Source organism: Bidens hawaiensis, unplaced genomic scaffold (assembly GCF_021521415.1).
Source record: "Bidens hawaiensis isolate Kalapana, Puna unplaced genomic scaffold, B.hawaiensis_p1.1 tig00067187_1, whole genome shotgun sequence".
Lineage (NCBI taxonomy): Eukaryota > Viridiplantae > Streptophyta > Magnoliopsida > Asterales > Asteraceae > Bidens > Bidens hawaiensis.
Genome location: NW_027501903.1, coordinates 12,322 through 26,928, shown reverse-complemented (window position 1 = coordinate 26,928; position 14,607 = coordinate 12,322).

Here is a 14,607-nt window from a genome sequence, read left to right as displayed (position 1 = left end):
TATACGTATTCACCATTGTGACTTACATTTTAGGTCATTGTGTTATACATCTTCATCATTGTGTTTTATGTTTCAAGTTATTGTGTAACATGTATTAATCATTGTGTTTTATGTATTAGATAATTTGTTGTTATTTTATCATTATTTTTACATATTATAATTACACAACAATGTTATTAGTATTTAAAAAACATAATGATGAGTTGAAAGACACAATGACGAAAAAAGACACAATGATAAGCGAAAAAACACAATAGTGTGCGAAAAGACACAATGACGTAATTTTTGTTTTAAATTTTATATAACAAAAACCATACTCATATTAAAGATAAAAAAACGCTTGTTATTATGATGATTTAAAAAAAAATATATATATTATACAATAAAGTTATAGACGTTCTAAAATGATGAGGGTATTAACATGTGTTTGCATGTGGAGAGAGAAAATGTGAACAATTACATCTATACTCTTTTTTTTGTCACCACTTGACACATGTCAATTATTTATGGCTTTTAATACTTCTCATTTTTGTTACACTTTGTAGAATAACTTGATCCGCCCCATAAATGGATATTAACCAAATTGAACTAAAAAGAATTAAAAGAAACCCTTACGAGGTTTGGGTAATAGAAAGGCCCTTAAAAAATCCATACGAAAATGATCAATGAAACAAGGGGTGTGCGTGGTGCGGTTCTATGTGCTTTTTGATTAAAAGCGAACTGTAACCTTTTGGGTTTTCCATTTTCTCATTTGTAACCGTTACCCGACCCACTTTCGGGTCCGGGTTTATCATTAATAATATCCACATTTATCGAGTATAATTATTGTTATTTATTTATTATTTTTACACTTTTAACCACATATATCTTCAATTTCAAACTTTAAGGGCCTAAGTGTAACTTAGGATATAACCCATCTCATCACCTGGATAATTCATTTACCCATAACCTGGTTAAACAGATTTTCTTGTACCCGAATCAACAAACAATCAATTAGCTACCAATATTCGTTTGTAATCAAGTTTTTAATATAGGAAGTCATTGTATATCAACGCGGCTCCACCGACGGTTTATGCGAACCAATTACACGTTAATTTGATCCGTTTCCTTTTTAAACTAGCCGACACTAATTGACAGCCTGTTGATCGAGTAAAAGTTGATTATATTGCAATTAATTGTTTGAATACTTTCCCTATAATGTGACCGACAATACCCCTGATTTAATTGAACCATTGCACTCGTTAACTGCTCGTTCAAAACCTTGATCCGCCGGCCCTGTTTCATCCTCGTTCTCCCCCTTATGTTCTTCATATAAGGTAATTAATTACTTAGTTTGGATCGCGTTTACATGAGAATCAATACCCCTAAACCTGTTTGGATAAACTGTAAACAATTTGGGTTAATTGATTTTTCTAGGGTTCTTGGCTAAAGGGGCAGAATCGGATTTTCGTTTATAACTAAACGGTCTGGTTTATAAACAAACCAAACTCGCAGATCAAATGGTTGGGTCGTGTGTGTATCAGACTCGGGTCGCGGGTTCAATCCTCTCTGCACCCGTTTTCTTCTTTTTTTAAAGGTTTTTATTATTTTCAAGTAACTAATTTGATTAATGATGATAATATGATGATAATATCTAAATAATAATTAGTTCACTAAAAACCGACCTTTTAATATTCGTGTAACATCTCCAAAATTTCGATCCAAATTTGATAACTTAGGAAAGTTGAGGGATCAAAAATAATATCAAAACAAGTCATAAGAAAATATTAAATAAGGAAATATAAGAAAAATAAGAAAATAAAAATATTTCCTAAGTTAAGTTTAGTTACATGAAAGAAACTCCATCCCACATTGGAAGATGTAAGAAAGTGAAAGCATTCCACCAATGTATAAATAAGTAAGATGGAATCCATCCCGCATGGAAAGTGGTAAATAAATGGAAGCTCTTAATAAAAAAGAGATTTTCTATAGTAATATTCTTTTATGAATATCATACACCAAGTGGTCCTAGCGAAGGGTGCGTAGCACCCGACGCGCACGCGCTCGGGCGATGGCGAGGGCGACGGCGAAGGGCGTTGGGCGCAATGTGGCGCTTTGATGGCGCACTTTGCACTTCGCATCGCCGCGAGCCGCCTTAGTATTTTTGGACAACGAGAATTAGACTAGAAATGACAAGCTATCAAAGACGAGGGACTAAAACTGAAAAATAATATCCAGGGACCCATCGCGCTACGCGATGATTCCAAGGGGACGGCTATCGCGATACGCGATGGGCCGTGATGACACATCAACACGTGTCACACTCTAGTGACACGTGGCAACACACCAGGTCACGTGGCAGATTGTGTCAGACCACGTGGCACACGTGTCAGGCCACGTGGCGACACGTGGCGTGACCTCAGGAAAGGGGCCATCGCGATACGCGATGGCGAGAGAAGTAGGACCCATCGCGTACCGCGATGGGATCCAAAATCAGCTACAAATAGGGGGTGGATCGGCTCATTCCCACACACCTCCCATACTCTCTCTAACTACTTTCTCTCTCTACCTCGGTTTGCGTGCCGAACATTGTTTTGCGTGCCACCCGATAATCATAACCTCGTAATCCATGCTATAAACCCGGTGTTTTCCTCTAAGTACGTGCACGACCCGGCAACCAAACTTTGCCTCGATTTGCGTGCCAAGAAGGGTTGATAAAAAACGCCTCGATAAACGTGCATAGAGTAGAAGTGCTGCCCGTATAAGCTTAGGAATATATAACTCCGAATACCCGTGCGAGGTAAGGGGTTCTACCTAAGTTATTATTTTATTATTATAAATGGCTTAGACCATAAGTCGGAAGTATAGCCGAACCATGATTATGATTAAGAGTTATATATAACTTTTCTTAAGCAAAGGCTATAGTTAAAAAATATAGTTTCTTTTTGACTAAGAAACATAAGTAATTATATACCAAGGGTATAATAAATAGTATTTCTTTATTATTAAGAAATATGATATTCAAAGAATAATGTATAGACGTTTCTTCTTGAAGAAGAAACGTAGCATATGATTGATAAATAAATAAAGGGACTAAAGGTCCAAGTGTTTTATAAACAAATGCTTTTTATCAAGGTTAAAGCTATACGAAACGGACTAAAGGTCTGAAGCTAGATCGTTGATCTAGTTATTTATACAAATGTTATTCTCGTACTATAGGTCCGAGGTAACAAAACAAGAAGAAGGAAACAGAAAACAGGAATCAGTAACAGAAACTGATTATAACCAGAAAAGGTGAATACGCCCCAAACCTTTTATAATAAGTCTGAATGTTTGCATAGGATTTACGAATCCTTAAAAACTTTGTGTAAAATAATAAGAAACAGACACTCTGATTAAGAGTATACATGTGTCTGGATCCATTCATACATGGTGACTCGGCATTTCCCCGAGGCCATGCATATCATCAACATGCCTATGAAGGTCTACGGGACTGTTCAGAGAAATGATATTGTGTATATAATTAATTGTACAAGGTACTTAGGGTAATTTGATCCCAATTTAGTTGGGTGCCTAATGAGTAGTCACAAAGGTATTATTGTTGGTTTCACAAAGGTATTGAAAAGAGATTTTAGAGTCAGCGTTATTCACCAGCTTTGTGCTGACGTATTTTTCCCCATGTTACAGGGAACAAGAAAGGTTAGACAAGCAAGAAGTAATAAAAGATTGGAGTTATAGTCATTAGATGCTATCTGATGGCTCAGATATTTTATTTGAAAATAATACGAAGAGTTATGTTTTTCAAAGAAATGTGTTTGAAATATTAAACGGGTATTTTAACCCGAGAGTTTAATAAGTTTTCAAAGTAATAATATTTTATTTAAAGACTTCCGCTGAAATAAAACCCGCAACTCTGATAAATTTACAAAAGAGGTACCAACTTGTGGTCACACGCCTAAGCCCTAAAGTGGGGTGTGACAGGTTGGTATCAGAGCCATCAATCTTAGCGAATTTGGTATTTAATTATACCTAGGCTTTGATTAAGGATAAGTTTTGAAAACTTATTATGCGAATATTGATTCAAGCAAACAAGATACTTAGATGAAATGTATCAAGAAATCCTTCATAACCAATACGGTTAAGATATAACAAATAAGATAGGAGCGTCTACCTATCCCTAAAATTAAATCTCGCGCAGATGTCCGATTGTCAATCTAGCGAAGAATCCATTAAGCCTCGATCTAGTAAAGGAAAAGGATTCATGGGAACGTCTTTTCTCCCAATTCCTATATCTAGCGATGAAAGTATATGTCAAACAAAAATGGAGGAAGATTCGGATTCATATGATTCTGACATTCCACTAGCTCAGATAATTCCAAACACATATGGAGAAGGATCAAGTAGATCCAAGAAACCAATGATGCCAAAGGAAAAAGAAGTAATGACTTATCCGGAAGAATATATTCAAGAGCAAGAATATTTCCCGGCAACTAAGGATTCTTGTGTTGCTCACATTAAAGAAGCAATGAAAGAAATAGAGGTGGAAGAAAAAGAAAAGGAGGCTAAGAAAGATAGCAAAATTAAGAAATTAGTCATTCGCTGGAAGAAATAAAACTTTAGTAATTGTAGAGAGTATAATAGTAACAAATAATATGCACTCTTGTAAACTATAATAAGATGAATAAAAGATATGTTTTGAATTCTTCGAATATTGGACTTATCTTTTAAAATTTTATTGTAGTATGTCAAGAGAAGAAAGTGCAAACTCTCACAATAGTCCTCCCAAGAAAACTGTAAATGAAGAAAATGTTGAAAATAAGGATAATGAAATTCCCGCTCAATATATAAAGGGAATTCAAAAGATGATTAAGGAAGCTATCAATGACATATCTACAAGTCAAAGTCAACCAAAATCTAACAAGAGAAATCAAAGTAAGTCTGTTTCTTGTAGAAAGGAAGAAACTTATGATAACTCTACGGCTAATAATCATTCAAAGAATAAGAAACGAAAGAAACGAAAGAAACTCAAAATCAGTGGATGTTCGTTCAAAGACTTTAAGTATTATGGACCAAAGGAGTTTCACGGAGATAAAGGAGCCATCACAACCGTGAGGTGGCTTGAGGAGATGGAAACAATAGTGATAACAAGTAAGTGTACTGATGAAGAGAAGATTCAGTATTCCGCCTTAATGTTTAAAGGAGAGGCGCATGAGTGGTGGAATGCTCTGTTGATGAGCAAAGGGAGAGAAGTAATGTATAACTTAAGTTGGGAAACATTCAAAGGTCTTATATTAAAGAAATTTTTCCCAACTCATGAAATGGATCGGATTCAAACCGAGTTATGGAATCACAAGGTTGTTGGCACAAATATAAGGGAATATAACACTAAATTCCTAGAATACTGCCGACTGGTTCCACATCTAGTAACTCCGGAATATAACAAAGTAACTCGTTACATATATGGACTACCAAGAGAAATAAGAGATATGGTACGATCCAATATGCCAGAAACAGTTGATTCGGCTATGGAATTGGCCGGTTACTTAATCAACAGCATGATAAGGAATCAAGAAGAAGAAAAGAAGAATGATAAAGAAACAAAGAAACCAAAAGATTCCGGAAAGATAGAAAAAGAAGAAAGTACTCTCAAGTCAGCTTGTAAGACTTGTGGAAGAAAACATACTGGAAAGTGTCGACTAGAAAATTCAAACAATTGTGCATACTGCAAAAGAGCATGACACACAATAGATGAATGTCGTAAGAAACTAGGGGTATGTTTTACATGTGGAGAAACAGGACACTTCTAGACTGAATGCCCGAAAAGAAAAGCTAGTCAAGATTAATGACAAGATCACATTAAGGAAATGTCAAGATATATTAGCTAACTTTTGTATATTAATTGTAACTCGTTCTTAAACGAGAAGTTTTGTAATCAAAGAAGGGTATTTAATTCCCTAAGTTATAAATAAAATATTAGCATATAGATCGTGTTAATACACAAGAATGCTTATATTTGTTACCTCTAAAGAACAATCAAGAGGTTCACATATTGAAAAGTTCATCTGAACTTATAACAAAGAAAACGTTGAGAAAATTATCATCTAAGAGGATGATATATCAAACGTTAGAAAATATATATATATGCAAGGACAATATATGATCGAAAGGAGCTCATACAAGAATATCTACCTAGTAAGGTTGATCAAAAAGTCAAAGAAAAAGAGCTCGAATATATTCAAGAAAAATACAATCGCTAAGTATCGCGCATGAAATTAAGTCAAAGGGTACTATAGAGAACGTCATTGATCAAGATCAAGGATAGAATGGATTCGATAGACTGAATCTAAGCAACAAGTTAATGGAATAGGTTCGATAGACTGAATCTGAATAGATTCGACAGACTGAATCAAAATAACAATGTAGTTAACATCGGTAAATGTTTAGAATACATAACGGTAAGGTAAAAAGTTAAACACAACTGATCAATGTGTTTAGCAATTTATATTTACTAATGATATTCTGAATAATTGACTGGTTACATCATTTAAGGATGTAAGTTAACGATAAAATAAAAGACCCTAGTTAATCTGCATACAACAAGAACCAGATTAGAAACAACATTTGAAAGGTAAGAACTGTTCACACTTCGAACAAAGAATCTCGAGGACGAGATTCATTTCAAGGTGGGGAGGATGTAACATCCCCAAAATTTCGATCAAAATTTGACAACTTAGGAAAGTTGAGAGATCAAAAATAATATCAAAACAAGTCATGAAAAAATATTAAATAAGGAAATATAAGAAAAATAAGGAAATAAAAATATTTCCTAAGTTAAGTTTACTTACATGAAAGAAACTCCATCCCACATTGGAAGATGTAAGAAAGTGGAAGCATTCCACCAAGGTATAAATAAGGAAGATGGAATCCATCCCACATGGAAAGTGGTAAAGAAATGGAAGCTCTTAATAAGAAAAGAGATTTTCTATAGTAATATTCTTTTATGAATATCATGCACCAAGTGGTCCTAGCGGAGGGTGCGTAGCAACCGACACGCACGCGCTCGGGCTCGGGCGAGGACGATGACGATGGCGAAGGCAACGGCGAAGGGCGTTGGGCGCAATGTGGCGCTTTGATGGCGCACTTTGCACTTCGCATCGCCGCGAGCCGCCTTAGTATTTTTGGATAACGAGAATTAGACTAGAAATGACAAGCTATCAAAGACGAGGGACTAAAACTGAAAAATAATATCCAGGGACCCATCGTGCTATGCGATGAGTCCAAGGGGACGGCCATCGCGATACGCGATGGGCCGTGATGACACATCAACACATGTCACACTCTGGTGACACGTGGCAACACACTAGGACATGTGGCAAATTGTGTCAGACCACGTGGCGACACGTGGCGTGACCTCAGGAAAGGGGCCATCGCGATACGCGATGGCGAGAGAAGTAGGACCCATCGCGTACCGCGATGGGATCCAAAATCAGCTATAAATAGGGGGTGGATCGGCTCATTCCCACACACCTCCCATACTCTCTCTCTAACTACTTTCTCTCTACCTCGGTTTGCGTGCTGAACATTGTTTTGTGTGCCACCCGATAATCATAACCTCGTAATCCATGCCATAAACCCGGTGTTTTCCTCTAAGTACGTGCACGACCCGGCAACCAAACTTTGCCTCGATTTGCGTGCCAAGAAGGGTTGATCAAAAACGCCTCGATAAACGTGCATAGAGTAGAAGTGCTGCCCGTATAAGCTTAGGAATATATAACTCCGAATACCCGTTCGAGGTAAGGGGTTCTACCTAAGTTATTATTTTATTATTATAAATGGCTTAGACCATAAGTCGGAAGTATAGCCGAACCATGATTATGATTAAGAGTTATATATAACTTTTCTTAAGCAAAGGCTATAGTTAAAAAATATAGTTTCTTCTTGACTAAGAAACATAAGTAATTATATACCAAGGGTATAATAAATAGTATTTCTTTATTATTAAGAAATATGATATTCAAAGAATAATGTATAGACGTTTCTTCTTGAAGAAGAAAGGTAGCATATGATTGATAAATAAATAAAGGGACTAAAGGTCCAAGTGTTTTATAAACAAATGCTTTTTATCAAGGTTAAAGCTATACGAAACGGACTAAAGGTCTGAAGCTAGATCGTTGATCTAGTTATTTATACAAATGTTATTCTCGTACTATAGGTCCGAGGTAACAAAACAAGAAGAAGGAAACAGAAAACAGGAATCAGTAACAGAAACTGATTATAAACAGAAAAGGTGAATACGCCCCAAACCTTTTATAATAAGTCTGAATGTTTGCATAGGATTTACGAATCCTTAAAAACTTTGTGTACAATAATAAGAAACGGACACTCTGATTAAGAGTATACATGTGTCTGGATCCATTCATACATGGTGACTCGGCATTTCCCCGAGGTCATGCATATCATCAACATGCCTATGAAGGTCTACGGGACTGTTCAGAGAAATGATATTGTGTATATAATTAATTGTACAAGGTACTTAGGGTAATTTGATCCCAATTTAGTTGGGTGCCTAATGAGTAGTCACAAAGGTATTATTGTTGGTTTCACAAAGGTATTGGAAAGAGATTTTAGAGTTAGCGTTATTCACCAGCTTTGTGCTGACGTATTTTTCCCCATGTTATAGGGAACAAGAAAGGTTAGACAAGCAAGAAGTAATAAAAGATTGGAGTTATAGTCATTAGATGCTATCTGATGGCGTGTATTTTAACCCGAGAGTTTAATAAGTTTTCAAAGTAATAATATTTTATTTAAAGACTTCCGCTGAAATAAAACCCGCAACTCTGATAAATTTACAAAAGAGGTACCAACTTGTGGTCACACGTCTAGGCCCTAAAGTGGGGTGTGACATTCATGTTTTCGTTCACATATATATTTTCTAAGGCACGTTTTCATTCATATATTTACATAAAGGTACATATATATTATAACTAAAAAACTAACGTTTTAAATAGTACATATATATATATAAATCAAGTATTTTTATTTATAAAACTAAAAATAATATTTTGTTAAGTTATGCTTTCTTAAATAAAAAATAATAGTTTAATAATAAATCCTTATAAATTAAATATTAAAATAATATCTCTTTATTATTAATTATCTAGTTAAATCTCATATTTAGCATGTCCGTTTACTCTCGTTTTCTCATAGGCTTTAACGTTCGCGTGTAATTCCTTCTCTCATTCTCACTACCTTAATCATCCTCGTTCATCTTTAAGGTGAGTACCACATTCCTCTCCATTTTTACTCATAAAATAGTATGATCATACGCTAGTCGTTATAGCCTTGTGCTTTTCGACATCTCATTTTAATTGCTCATTTGTTGATTTGTTAAGCTCATATGACTCATTGCAACTACGTATTTTGTTATATATTGTATGTACAAATGAACTGGCGTGTTGCTCACTCAACCTGGTGTTGACAAACTATATTATTTTTAACGCATATGCAGGTCATCGCATGATGTGAAATATTTGGACTTATGTAGGTTCCCAGCCGGATCTACACGGAAATATCTCGTTCTACGTAGGTGCGGAATCCCTACGTAAGACGATACGAGTGTAGAATCGATATACGTTAAACACAAGCAAACACACGTTACAATAAACAAAGAACACGTTGTATTGCAACTAATAACACGTGATATGTCAATCACCTATTACATGTACTGAATCATTAATTACAAAACAAGCCGAAGCTAAGCTTTTATGGTTATCGACATCTTCGCCTAACATGTTAGGCGAAGTTGTTGATAACTTCGCCTGTTCCACAAGTTCGCTTATAAAAGGCGAACTTGTGAAACAAGTTAACAAAACATTAATACAAATCCAACTAACACAATTACAGACACTAGATACTGAACTACTAACATCATGCACCAACAGACTCCCCCTTGGCAGTAGCTTCATATCTCATCTTCAATCACGTGTCTCGTAATCTCAAAAATCTCATATCTCCCTTCTTCAAGCATGAACGCCTTCTCGTACACAAACTGAAACTACTCTTTGGTATTTCTTGGCTTCTTCTTTCCAAGCAGGAATGTAAAATATCTTTTTCTCGTTCAGCACCTGCAATTCCGCTTGAGACAAATTCACTAAGTGCATAGGATCATACACTCTCATCAACTCTTGTTCATCTTCATCCTCCATCACTGCTTCAGCTGTTTCACTATCAACGTACCACCATTTCAGATCTTTGAGCACATCCTTGGGCATTTGTTTCATTGGTACTTCTTTTAGACACCGGATCGACTTATACTTCATTATCATCCAAGGCTTGCCATCAGCTCTCATGCCTCTGTCTTTATCTCCAACTAGTTTTCCTTTCTGCGGTTTCAACAATTCGAACTTTTTCTCCTTTATGCTTTCTTTCTAGACTATCTTCCCAAAAATCCTAGCCATGTTATCATCACTCCTGTTTATCAACCCCAACCTGGCTAAGTCCTTCACCTCACACTCAGGCAACGTATTCAACGACCTCAATAATCTCTTGAAATACTGAACCCCATCATAACGTTTAATCACAAAAAGTTTCAACTGTTCATCATATAACCAGCATATTATCCCCTTTTTCGATTCAGCATACCCTTTGATGTTGTAACTTTTCTTGAACATAGTAAGGACCGCCGATTTCTTAGTCTTTACGAACCACTGAGCGTAGCCTTCTTTCCATCTTGGCTGCTCCTCCCATTCAGTCTCATCACATTCCGTATTTTGACCCAGATCTGACTTTTCAACTGCCGGAATTTCATGCTCAATGTTCTCCTCCACAATCTCTCCTTCTTCAACTTCATTGTCAATCACGATCTCAGCTCCTATCTTCTCGATCTCTTCCAATGGTTACACATCATCATCACCTATAACATCATCATCCTCAGCATCCACAACCACCACATCATCACCCCCTGAACCGCCAGCTGCACTCGTTGACTCCCCCTGAGATGTGGAAGTCCCAAGAGCTTGTTCAGTTCTTGGCAACTCTCCACCTGCATCTTTCGATGCATTGGGATCATCGTCTCGATCGTTATGCTTCTTCGTCCTCAGCTCGTCACCCTTACAGCTCGTCTCCCCCTGAGATGCCAAGAACTGTTTCAAGGCATCAAATATTTTACCTTGCTCGATCAGGAGGGACGACTGAATTTGATTCTCCGCAACGAGGCGCTGAATAGCATGAGTCTGGATTAGATTTACTCTTGATTGTTCTGCCACGACCCTTTCAAGCGCTGCTATTCTTTCCGAGTCGGATAAGGTTGCATCGAAATCAAACCTCATATGTGATATGTCTTGAGCGTACGGAGGAGGGATTCCCAATGTAACCGGCACCTCAGAAACAGGTGGAAACGTAACCGCAGGTGGTATCGTAACCGACAACCCTGCAGTGGCGACAATCGTCGACTCAACAAACCTTGCTACGACCTCCGATGGAGTAAGAGATGGAGGTGGCAAGGACACAATCTCCGGAGCCGAGAGCTGGAATGTAGTGGGTGGTATGCCAAACGAAGATGAGGTAGTCACCACGGGAACATCCGTGGCGCTTGGCCCTGTAACTGGCAATGATGTAGGGACTATAGTCATACCAGACAGTGCAGATGGAGAGAAATGAACCACCCTTGAGCTCTTACCAGCCCCCGAACTTGCACCTGCCCTTTCCCTTCTCGCTCTACGGACCAACCGATGTAAATCTTCCTCAAAATCCGAATCACTGTCATCGGTGTCTCTCTTTCTCTTCCCATGAATCCTTTCTTGTGTAACTAAAATCCGTCTGGCTTTAGCCATATCATCATCTGAGGAATCAGAATCAGCCTCCGTCGTAGTTGTCATAGCCACATCCACACTAGTAACCCGTGCAACCGAGACTTGTACATCTTCCTCTGGATCAACACGTTCCATATCAAAAAATCCTTGACCGCCAAACGCAATTTCAAGGTCTACATTTTCCTCCGGTGCCACAACAGGAGCAGCAGGTAAAGCTTGCTGAACCACATGTGGTGGTTGAGGTGCTTCAGCCTGTTGTGGTGCAGGATCCCGAAACTCGTCCCCACGAGCTGCAACATACCCCGGGTTGATCAAGTACCCAAATAGCGGAGTATGTCGAGGACGGAGTTCTGGCTTACTTCTGGCACTTGATGATCTACATTGGGCAAAGATTCGCTTGCTGACACTTTCTACATACCGAATCGGACGGCGCTGAGGTAACGAGGGAGCCACGTGATTCAAGATCATTTGAAGAAATCTTGGGTACATTAAGAATCTCTCACGTGCCACCGCTCGTCTTTGACAGTCTATCTCGTAGAACACCATCTGACTAAAGCTATAACGCTTATTGTAAGTCAGTGCTGTCATCGCCGACTGCATCGTTGCACCCATTCCATCTGTACCGGCCTTTCTACCCGACATGCACACGATCATCACGTGCATGAGAAAGCGCCATTGATTTAACAAGAACCCCTTTCGTCTTTGAGTATCCCCCAATGGACCAGAATAACCCATTCTTAGAAAAGCACCATCTCTGAATGGAGCCATGAAGTCTATAGGATCGTCTCTCGTTTCATCTCCAAATTGCAAGGCCACCCTGATATGCTCAGACGAGAACTGCACTACCTGATTGTTAACCGTTGCACGCATAACCGGGGGCTCGACTCGACAATCATATTCCACTGTCTGCCAGAAATCTTCTATGTTTGGCAATGAGATAGGCAGTGTTGTAGTAATAGCGTGGAAGATACGCGAGCGGATAAGAAACGTGATGATCTCGCGGAAATCATCAACACCGCTCGCATCCGGGTCCAGAGTAATGTACATATTATGCCCCAGGAAAAACTGTCGGTTGTTGTCTCCACCTTCATCACCACCTGCACCACCGGCTCCAGCTACAGCTGCCATTTCTGCAACAAAAACAGTCTAAGTTAGAGAATCGTCAAGTCAAATCACAAGTTCGCCTGTTACCATGAGCGAAGTTATGATTTATTCTGTATAGGCGAAGTTAGGGGTGGGGCGAAGTTGGTAATAACTTTGCTTGATAAATGTAAATTAAAAATAAGTTAAAAGGGCCAGGCGAAGTTAATGATAATTTCGCCTAACCACAACTTCGCCTCATATACTGTTAAACAATTAAATATCAGGCGAAGTTAACCCTTAGGCGAAGTTAAGGTTAACTTCGCCTAAACTGTAACTTCGCCTGAATCTGAAGCGGCAACAGTATAGACGGCCAAACGAGGTGAAATTGGATAATTTGATGATTGTGGACTCTACAAAACATGTTTTTGAGGAGATCACGACGATCAAGTTGATTACGACCACGTGAAAATAAGTTTGAAAAGCGGGTGTTGAGGGTTTGAATGAGCGGGGTCACGAATCGGATCAAAACAATCTTTGATTAACGCCATTGACATAGATTATAAGTTAGGACAACACTACACACCTTAAGACGGATTGAAATTGATTAATATGAAGGTTTGATTCACAAGATAACTTCGCCGAGGATTAACAGTTGATAAGTTCGCTGGTTTATGAAAAGTAAAAGTAAAAAGAGTTTGACTATAAGACTTCTTTATATACCTTCAATATTATACAGGCGAAGTTAACTTCGCTTACCCCTTAACTTCGCCTGTTTAATAAGTTCGCCTATAATTTCACAACTTCGCTTATATTAAAAGTTACACAACAAGCCCTTATAAATTGAACATTTTGCCATTAACTTTTAAAACCTCCTTTAAAGCGTTAAAATAAATATGATCAACGACCAAGTAACCAGGTATTAAACCATAATACGACATAAGTAAAATCAAAGTTTGAGATAGAATACACGGGATCAAATTTCAGTATGACAGGGACTTACATGTTTTAGAAAAGATCCGAACAGGAATCATACTAATTAAGTGACTGTCACTTAGATCCATGTTCAGCTGTATTATGACATAAAGAAACAGGTTGTAAGCAGGTAAACAACTTAGCATGGTTTTCATCGTTTCTGTGATACGGATTAGGTTCAATTAAGCTCAAAATATAAATGGACAACACATCAGAGAATGTGATGTCTCCTATCTATTCTCAAAGCGTATTTGGCTTTCCCCAAGTCACCCCGAGTTGACCTCGACCCGTAGTGTCTGATTAAGCTGTAAATACATCTCGATATTCATCTTGTTCTCGGTCTTGCCTTTTCATTGATAAGTATAACATAATAGACTTCAGAAGGCTTAAATAATAATAATAATTTTTTTAAATTTTTTTTTAAACATTTCCATAGCCGTAAACAGTAGACTACTGCAAGTCCCGAATCTGGATCACTGCAGTTTCTTGACACACTATCTTCTCGGGAATCAGAACACTCACGGGCTCGTGTATGACTGGGTAATCGCTTTTCTGCCTATCATTCAGAAAGATATATATGAAGACATGCACAACTCTTAATGAGTTTCCACTTAAAATCAAGGAGAGTTAGTTAGTATCACTTCTACTTTTACGCACCATAAAAAGCTACCATGACATACAATGACTGTTCTAAAGTCTTTTAGGCCTAATAACTTCACTAGTTAAGTACACAGAATTAGTTTATCTATCACTTTCCAAGGTT